The following is a 9,848-nucleotide window of genomic DNA, read 5'->3' as shown; positions in this document are numbered from 1 at the left end:
GATAAAAAATATACCAACATTAAACATAGCTGCCAAGGTTTCAGATTGGTTTGTGTGACATTTTCATAATTTCACTGGAATTATGTGTGACATTTCAGGGACTATGAGTGACACTTGCTCACGTGCAAAATAAAGCAACGAAGAAGAGGGAAACATAAATATCAGAAATTATAATCATGTGAGCAAAGAGAGAGTTTAAGTTAACTGCTATAAAGCACAAGAAATAATTGTTAAACAACTAATTCATCAGACTGCAGCCAAAATTCCAGAAAATAGATAAAGCAGCCTGGAAGGCGTTCATAATTTATTATAGTCAGGTGAGTGGCTCGCAGAGTCACTAGATTGCCGCCGACCACATGAGCTGCAGGTGGAGCTGCATTAGAAAGTGGAGCGTGGGAGGCACTCATTTAGGCCACAGCCAGGCTGATAGCAAAGTCTTACTTACCTGACTTTCAGAACACTTTCTTTTGAAGAAGGCGACGAGCCAGCTCTGTTGTAAAGATTATGCTCAATCCGGATGGCGCAAAAGCTGTGATGTATTAGGACTTGCACATTTATTATTGTAAAAAAAGTTACTGGCACAAGCCTTTACTTTCACCCATCTTTGCAATTTATACTACAGTTGGAAAATTTTTCGTATGTCATGATAGAATTTTACAGCCAGAATAGGGTTTTAACCAAATGATAGGTTACATTTCCCTGCCTGAGAAAAAACGTCCAGGATCTGTGCACAACAGGAGTTACGTGTAGAAACACAGCGAGGGAGCATGAACCGGACGTGACATTCGATGACCAATGTATAGAACAACTCTCGCACGTCCCTCAAAGACACTAACCTGCACAAAACTCGCCAATCATTGAAAAAACACACCTAAACAAAGGCAGACTTATGGCATGTGTTAATACTCGCAACGATAGTCGTGTAATGTTTTAACTCAACATTGTCACTTATTTCGGCTTGCTTGTGAAGAATGGGTTTAGGCACGTATTCAGCACATACTGTTTTCACACGGTAATAAGCATACACACTCGGGTGGCTTTACTTACTTGGGCCGGAGGACGGTGGCGCTCCATTAATTGCAGGCCATTCACACTCAGTGTGTGCAAGGCAGGCTCAGGCCTTGAGCCACCGCAGGCTCGGCAATTCGGATATGCCGCCCCGGCCCGCCTCCAGTGATAGTTGTCCGTCCAGGCTGTTCATGGAGAGTGCTGAGTGGGGCCGTCCAGTGATAGAATGTCCTGCCGATAACTCACTGCAGCAACCCGGGTCATCACTGACTCCACTCCAACTGCATTCGGCGGGGGGGGGGGGTAATTAACAGCCAGGACGAGAAAGCCGCTTGCCGTTATGGTTATACAGCACTGTGTGCCGTATTACCAGTGTGCCTTGCCCTGTGCAGTTTACAACAGGCTACTTCTAAAAATGATAGCCCTTCAGGGGACTGAGGCATGCACCTCCCAGAATGTTGCATCTCTCCCGCTCGCCTCATTTTTAAAAGACCCGCTATCCTTTTTAGTCTGAAATGATGTCTCTTTCTGCACGCACTGTAGCACTTTTAATTAAAAATGAACTGGGGCCCAGTGGCCCACCCCGTGACGCACAGCCACCTAATACACAGCACTTCTTGCTTCGGGTATAAAGCGGTCAACTCTGACAGCCAACTCTCTAACTTACCTGGCTGCACGATGACGATCGAAGAAGCCATTTTCAAAGCAGTGAATGCGCAGTGCGGCCTGGTTGCCGCCTCGTACAATTTCAGACAATCCGACTGCGGCGCCTGCGGCTTCTTTCCACAATCTCGGCACAGGACGGGCTTCAGGGTTTGAGAGTATGGGCACAACCCTGTGGCTCCAATCTGAGGCGGTGCGCTGCTTGTCTCCGTAGGGCATTAAATTTGCACCACTGCCCGCAAAACAGACCGAGGGCCCCAGAGAGTCAAGTCTCCTGCCAGTCAGAAAAACGAACCGCTCTATGCCCCAATCAAACCAATCAACTGTAAACGATCCAATTCATGGGAAACACTAACCAGCATATTGTTAAAATAAGTCGATATTTTGTTTTTAAAAAACGACCGATATTTGCCAACTTTAATACGTGGTCAAATGACTAATCCGTGCAGAAAATGAAGAAACGACATGGAATAGGATAGTCTAATCGACATGTAATATAAACAAGGGGCCTTTGTGTTATACAATGAATCGATAAGTGGTAGTGTGCGCACAAGAACTACAAACCTCAGAAGGCTAGGAAAACAAGTCAGGTCTCGGGCCGGCAGCCAATCACAGCGCGGCCCGGGAAATGACGTCACGGGGGTGTCCCGGGCCGGCAGCCAATCACAGCGTGGCCCGGGGAATGACATCACGGGGGTGTCCCGGGCCGGCAGCCAATGACAGCGCGGCCCAGGACAAAGGGGCGGGACTTAAAAAAAGACCGAGAAACGCCCCCGAATCGCGTTTTCACTGGAAAGCGTGATTGACAGCCTCTGTCTCCCAATGGCTAGCCTCCATTTATGGAGCTAGCCAATGGGAGACAGAGGCGGAACCAAAGCCCATATGTAGGATCAAGAGATTTCGCCGTGGGCGGCAACACCCAGGGCGAAACCTAAAAAGGAGAAAATCTTGCAAAAAACTGTTAAACAACTCTTTAAAAAACTACTCTCTGATGAAAAAGTGATCCGCTTACACAAGCAGCAAAATAGTTCTTTATTTAAAAAAAAAAAGCAGGGTTTTTGTCACTTAGAACCTGCCCAGGCACAATATCTTCTAGTGCAAATGATAATAAACTCCACTTTTTACTCTACTATGGACATAGGGCCAGATGTAGGTGGCCAATTACCGGTCGGTAACGGCCGAATTCGGCCGTTACCGACCGGTATTTGGCTACCGAGATGTAGGGGGACTGTTACGCTGCAAATCGGTAATTTTACCGGTCGGTAAATATACCGGTCGGTAAATTTACCGACCGGTATATTTACCGACCGGTAAAATTGATATGTAGGTGGGACTCTTCTGAGTCCCACAAGGCCTACAAAATCGGTATTTTACCATCAAATTGTATTTGATGTTAAAATACCGATTCAGGTGTGCATGCACATATGTGCATGCACACCTGTGCCATATGACAGGCAGACCTGCCCTTAGGGCAGGTCTGCCTGCCATATGGCCCCCGAACCTTTTTTGGGGGTGCCAGAGGGTGTCAAAGTGACACCCCTGCACCCTTGTCAAAATCGGTATTTACCGATCGGTAAATACCGACCGGTAATGCCCCATTCATTCCTATGGGCTTCAAAGCCCATAGGAATGAATGGAGCATTACCGGTCGGTATTTACCGATTCGGTAAATACAGATATTTACCGATCGGTAAATTGGAACATCTGGATGTTCCTACATACCCCCCCTTCTTATTTACCGATTCTTATTTACCGAATCGGTAAAATTCGGTAAATAAGAATCGGTAAATAAGTTTTACCTACATCTGGGCCATAGTCCTGTATAGTGTATACTCCTGTATAGTAGTCTAGCTCTTCAGTACAAGCCAACTCTGCCGGTGTAAGCTTTTGTGGATACATAGACCTCTGGTGTCTCCGCATCACAATGGTACTCATGTTATATTGCTAATTTCTGCTCTCCCGATGAACTCTTTGCTACAAATTTTACAGGTAACACACTTTGCCGAAATGTTCTTACTACCTGTACTCTTTTCAAAGAATTGAAACACCAAGGATTCATTTGGAGGCTGAGATAGCTGATCTGGTGCAGTTTCCCCTGGTTGCTCATCAGAATTAAGTATGGGCGAATTTTGCGGATCTGCGGTCCACAAATTCACGTGAAATCGCAAAAAAGTCTACGAATTCGCGGATTTTTTTGCGATTTCCATCTACTCAACTGGAGTACTTTCTACTGGCTAATCAGTAAGTGCTACCTCATTGGGTAAATGTATAGTGTTTTTCCTACACTGCAGTTGCGTAAAGGGCCAGAAGATTTGTCTCCACTGACCATGTGTGCCTGTAACTTTGCCACCGCGCCAAAAGGCGCTGAGGTTCCTTGAGTGAGCTGTCCATCATAGTTTAGAAAGGGCGGGAAGACGTTTGATACCGCTAGTGTGTGGTGCGGGGCTTCTCTGCGTGTCAACATGCCTCTTGTGTATAAAGGGTCAGAGAGCGAGCAGGGCAGCAGGTGAGGAGAAAGCAGCCTCCTGGTCACAGGAACTACACGGGAATTGCACTCGAGAAACTCATGGATTCAAAGACCTCCCTCGAGTATTACAGCTAATTTTCGACGGCAGATATGGGGTTAAAGCACACTTGCCCAGTCTCGACTGTGCTCACTAATGTTTTGGGCTGATTGAAACGTTACTGAATTTGAGCTTCAACTCGGGCACCTGCTTTATTTATATCTGTAAGTGCTTCCTGTTGAGGTTTAATTTTTGGCCCACAGGAAGCACTTACAGAGTTAAGGCAGGTGCCCGAGTTGAAGCTAACTTTTGTAACCATTTTAGAATGGCGCCGGCAAGCTGCCAGAGTTGCTTACTTGCAAGTTGCAACTCTGGCAGCTTGCCGGCGCCATTCTAAAATGGTTACAAAGTTTGCTTTCTTCAACTCAAGCACCTGCCTTAACTGAAATCCGCCCGCGAGCAGATTTGCGGATTTTTCAGCAATTTCGCGAGATTCGCGGATCACGAAATTGCAGAAAATCCACAAATTCCGCGAGCGGAACAGATTTTCCGCCCATAGCATAGTTATCAGAATCTGATTAAGATATCTTTCTGTAGAAACACAAACAGGAAAGGATAGTAAGGCAACTATATCTACTCTCACCAAAACTCAATAGTGAATTAAAGCAAAAATACATCCATATGAAACAATCACAATCCATTCTTAGGGTGTGGTCCATTTCCCGCACCTCTTGCGAGATACCTGCGAGCATCTTGTGAGATCTTAAAATATTATTTCTTTATATTTTTAATGGAACAATTCTTAATCAATTTTTTCCAAGCTAATCGACATCTCTAATGTCTTTTTTGTTCAGAATTACAAGAAACCACTGTTATTTACTTAATTGCAAATTCATGACTGTATTAAAGTCGGATCTGCTTTCATGGTCACCCCCAATTTTTGCTGGTGCCTTTATGTTTTTCCAACTAGTCTGACTGGGATTGTGCTAGCCAGGGCTGCAGTCTCTGTGCTGCTTCCCTAAATTGGACATGATGAGTACTGAGGTACCCCCCAGATTGGTTACTGATGTATCCTTATAAGTCCCTGGTATATGGTACTAATGTACCGAGGATGTGGAAACACTTGAACAGATGTCAAGTTCAGCATCACAAGCTAACTCTGGACGAGATAGGCTGTGTGAACTGTAATTTATAGATATGATGCTTTACTGAGACTTTCTTGCCTTCTAGCTTGCTATGATATACCAGGAAATAGAAGACTCTTTGGCAGGCTAACGTGGCTAAAATCACTGGAAAAGAAGTACTATGTAAATCAAAATCCAGTAGGCAAACACAGCAATAAGGGGGAGACATCAGTGCCTGCTGATGAGCGTTGGAGAACATTTTTATAAATTAAATAAAAGTACCCAGGGCTTAGGTACACCAGGGGTCCCCCATGGGCTGAAGCATGAATTATGCCACCCATGGGAGACCACTCAAATTGCGACCACAGGCCTGCCATTGCAGCCTGTGTAAGCTGGTGCTAGCACCACATACAACAGATTTAAGTTTCCTTATATCTGATGTCACTGCACTTAAAACCTATAAGTCGCCCCTAAGTGAGGCTTTCAATCCTGAAGGCAGAGTGCTCGGTTATAAGTGTGAGGGTACCCATGCATGGGCAGGACACCCCTACAATCCACATAGTCCATTCTTCTGGGTTGTAATTGCACCAGCCATTACGATATATAGAGTGGCCATGCGTCAAACCCTGTCGTGTTTGGTATCAAACATGCTGGAATCATACCCCAACACTGGTATGATTCCATGCACTGTAAAGCTCTTCCAGGAGGCTCTTATTTCTCCTGGTACCAGTCTTCTAGACCAAGACAGCAAACTATGCCTGCAGCCACCCACAGACATGATTTTGCCCTCCAGCTGCTGAGCCAAGCTCGAGCAGGGGAAGGCAGAACAGTAGGCATCCTGTCACAGGGAGTTGTGACCATTTCCCAGACAGGACTTAGTGTATTGGAACAGGGTGGGGGCACTTGCCAGCGCCATTAGACTGTTTTGAAGAGCACATTTGTGCCCTCCTTACATACTCCAGTTGAAACCAGTTCAGGGAGCCGTTGGCTTCCAATCTGGAGCGAAACTGTACAAAGGACATCGGATTATCCTCCCCACTGTCCCTCCCCTCCTCTGGGAGTTACCCCTTAATGGTCCCAACACTTTCCTTAGGGTACTTAAGGGCTTACCTGTCGGTGGGTCCCTAGATTCGTCATGGGACAATATTCAGATCTGAAACCACTTCTACTTCAACCGTCTGGGTACTCTGGACTTTGCTGGACTTCCCTTTGGGAACCAAGACTGCAACTGGGAAGACTCCTGCTGTTCCTGGTTTGGTTGTAATGCAAGTCTGTTGCAACGTCTGTGCCTGTGCTCTATGCAGGTTCTTCATAGGGCCTGTGGACATCCAAGACACCCAAAGGAATCTCCCTTGGAGTTAAGGAGTTACTCCCCTGCAGACACCGCAACACAGCTGACCGGTCTGCTGATCCTGAGCTCCCACGAACTCCAAAAGGCTCAGGAACACAGGTAGTGGTTCTGCAACTTCCACAAGGTCTGCACTGTCTTCTCACCAAGTTTAAGGCCAGTATTCCTTGTCGGAGCTGCTGGATTAGCACTCCTGTGCACCGCATCAATTTACCATTGCCAAGGCTTGTTGACTGTCGCCTCCATAGCTCTTCGGTCTCCAAGAAGCTCCAGCCTCAAGCAACAACTAAAGACAATATCTTTGCCTGCACCACATCCTTTGCACCGTGGGCCTTCATACTTTGGTGAGTTGCTCGAGGTCTTCTTGCGACTCCTGTGCCACCGGCCCGTGAGTCCGATCTTGGGTCTTCTTTGGCCCCAGTGGGCTTCCCAACTTGCTTGGGGTATGCTCTGACTTACCTGCTCATTGTGAGTCACTTGAACCTTGCTGGTCCAACACTGCACCTTTTTCTACAACTACTTTGGTTGCCGTTGCCAATGCTTGTTGGTGCCCCTGCCAGACACTGACCCCTTGGCTCTTGACATCCGGTGTCGGACCGCTCTTGAGTGGCTCCTGGCCTTCCACAGCATCACCTGGTCCGCACAGTTGCAACTTCAAGGGTACCATCAACTCTCTTGCCTCCCCATAGTTTGGCATTCGTCTTCCGTGCCTCCTGGTCAATCCTGAGTGGCATAGACTCTGTCCCCTCTGCTGTCAGGAACCTCTCATCTTGAATCCACCTTTGAGTTCCACTGGACTCTTTCACCTTCTTCGCCAGCTCTATCTTTTTTGAAGTCCTCCAATGTGGTCAACGGCGGTTTCCAATGTCACTTCGCACCTTTGCACCCGGCTTCCCTGGTGTAGGTGTCCTGGGTACTAGGGTAACCACGGGTGCGGTGACTCTCCAACTTTCCATATTCCACAGGGATTTTTCAGGGTCCACTGGGAAAGGTCCTTTTTCTTTAAAACTGCAACCACGACTTACCTATTTATTTACATTGAGCACGCCGTCGTGTTTCCACTTAGCACACGACTTCTAAGAGGTTCCGAGATAATTACCTTGGGTGGTTCCTTGGATCCTACGTCTTCTGGGTCCATTCTCGACTTAAGTCATGGTTCGTATTCCACTATTTTAGATTATGGTTTGGTCTTCCCTTGGAGATCACTGTGTATTGCCAAAGTATTGTGTATATTGTGTTTAAATCTCCTGGTAGGAGATATTGCAATGTGTTAGTGAGTGTTTATAATAAATACACATTTTTATAACTACACTGTGTGGTTATTTTTGATTTTATCTATATCATAAGATGAAGTACTGGTGAAAGAAGCTGCTTTACACTCCTTCTGGACTAAGCCTGAAGGGTGCTCTCTACAGCTACCACTTAGAGAGCTTTATAAGGTTGTCTAAGACCATTAAAACACCACAAGTGTTCTCTGGATTAATGCAAGGTGCATCACTTACATATTTGAGCATGATATAGTAAGCCAGCCTCCTACATTTATAATGTTCACATGGACACTCCTGCTGTTACTATTGAACGGTACTTTATGATCTACAGGTGGACACTCCTGCTGTTACTTTTGAATGGTACTTTATGATCGACAGGTGGACACTCCTGCTGTTACTTTTTAATGGTACTTTATGATCGACAGGTGGACACTCCTGCTGTTACTTTTGAATGGTACTTTATGATCTACAGGTGGACACTCCTGCTGTTACTTTTAATGCTAATTTATGATCTACAGGTGGGCACTCCTGCTGTTACTTTTGAATGATACTTTATGATCTACAGGTGGACACTCCTGCTGTGACTTTTGAATGGTACTTTATGATCGACAGGTGGACACTCCTGCTGTTACTTTTGAATGGTACTTTATGATCGACAGGTGGACACTCCTGCTGTTACTTTTGAATGGTACTTTATGATCTACAGGTGGGCACTCCTGCGGTTACTTTTGAATGGTACTCAGTGATCTACAGGTGGGCACTCCTGCTGTTACTTTTGAATGGTACTTTATGATCGACAGGTGGGCACTCCTGCTGTTACTTTTGAATGGTACTTTATGATCTACAGGTGGACACTCCTGATGTTACTTTTGAATGGTACTTTATGATCTACAGGTGGGCACTCCTGCTGTTACTTTTGAATGGTACTCAGTGATCTACAGGTGGGCACTCCTGCTGTTACTTTTGAATGGTACTTTATGATCGACAGGTGGGCACTCCTGCTGTTACTTTTGAATGGTACTTTATGATCTACAGGTGGACACTCCTGATGTTACTTTTGAATGATACTTTATGATCTACAGGTGGACACTCCTGCTGTTACTTTTTAATGGTACTTTATGATCTACAGGTGGGCACTCCTGCTGTTACTATTGAATGGTACTTTATGATCGACAGGTGGACACTCCTGCTGTTACTTTTGAATGGTACTTTATGATCTACAGGTGGACACTCCTGCTGTTACTTTTGAATGGTACTCAGTGATCTACAGGTGGGCACTCCTGCTGTTACTTTTGAATGGTACTTTATGATCGACAGGTGGACACTCCTGATGTTACTTTTGAATGGTACTTTATGATCTACAGGTGGACACTCCTGATGTTACTTTTGAATGGTACTTTATGATCTACAGGTGGACACTCCTGATGTTACTTTTGAATGGTACTTTATGATCTACAGGTGGACACTCCTGATGTTACTTTTGAATGATACTTTATGATCTACAGGTGGACACTCCTGCTGTTACTTTTGAATGGTACTTTATGATCGACAGGTGGACACTCCTGCTGTTACCTTTGAATGGTACTTTATGATCGACAGGTGGACACTCCTGCTGTTACTTTTTAATGGTACTTTATGATCTACAGGTGGACACTCCGGCTGTTACTTTTGAATGGTACTTTGTGATCTACAGGTGGACACTCCTGCTGTTACTATTGAATGGTACTTTATGATCTACAGGTGGGCACTCCTGCTGTTATTTTTTAATGGTACTTTATGATCAACAGGTGGGCACTCCTGCTGTTACTTTTGAATGGTACTTTATGATCTACAGGTGGACACTCCTGCTGTTACTTTTGAATGGTACTTTATGATCTACAGGTGGACACTCCTGCTGTTACTATTGAATGGTACCTTATGATCTACAGGTGGA

The sequence above is a fragment of the Lissotriton helveticus genome, chromosome 5_1, assembly GCF_964261635.1.
Source record: "Lissotriton helveticus chromosome 5_1, aLisHel1.1, whole genome shotgun sequence".
NCBI classification, from domain to species: domain Eukaryota; kingdom Metazoa; phylum Chordata; class Amphibia; order Caudata; family Salamandridae; genus Lissotriton; species Lissotriton helveticus.
The sequence above is the reverse complement of the archived record's forward strand: the minus strand, read 5'-3'. Positions refer to the sequence as shown.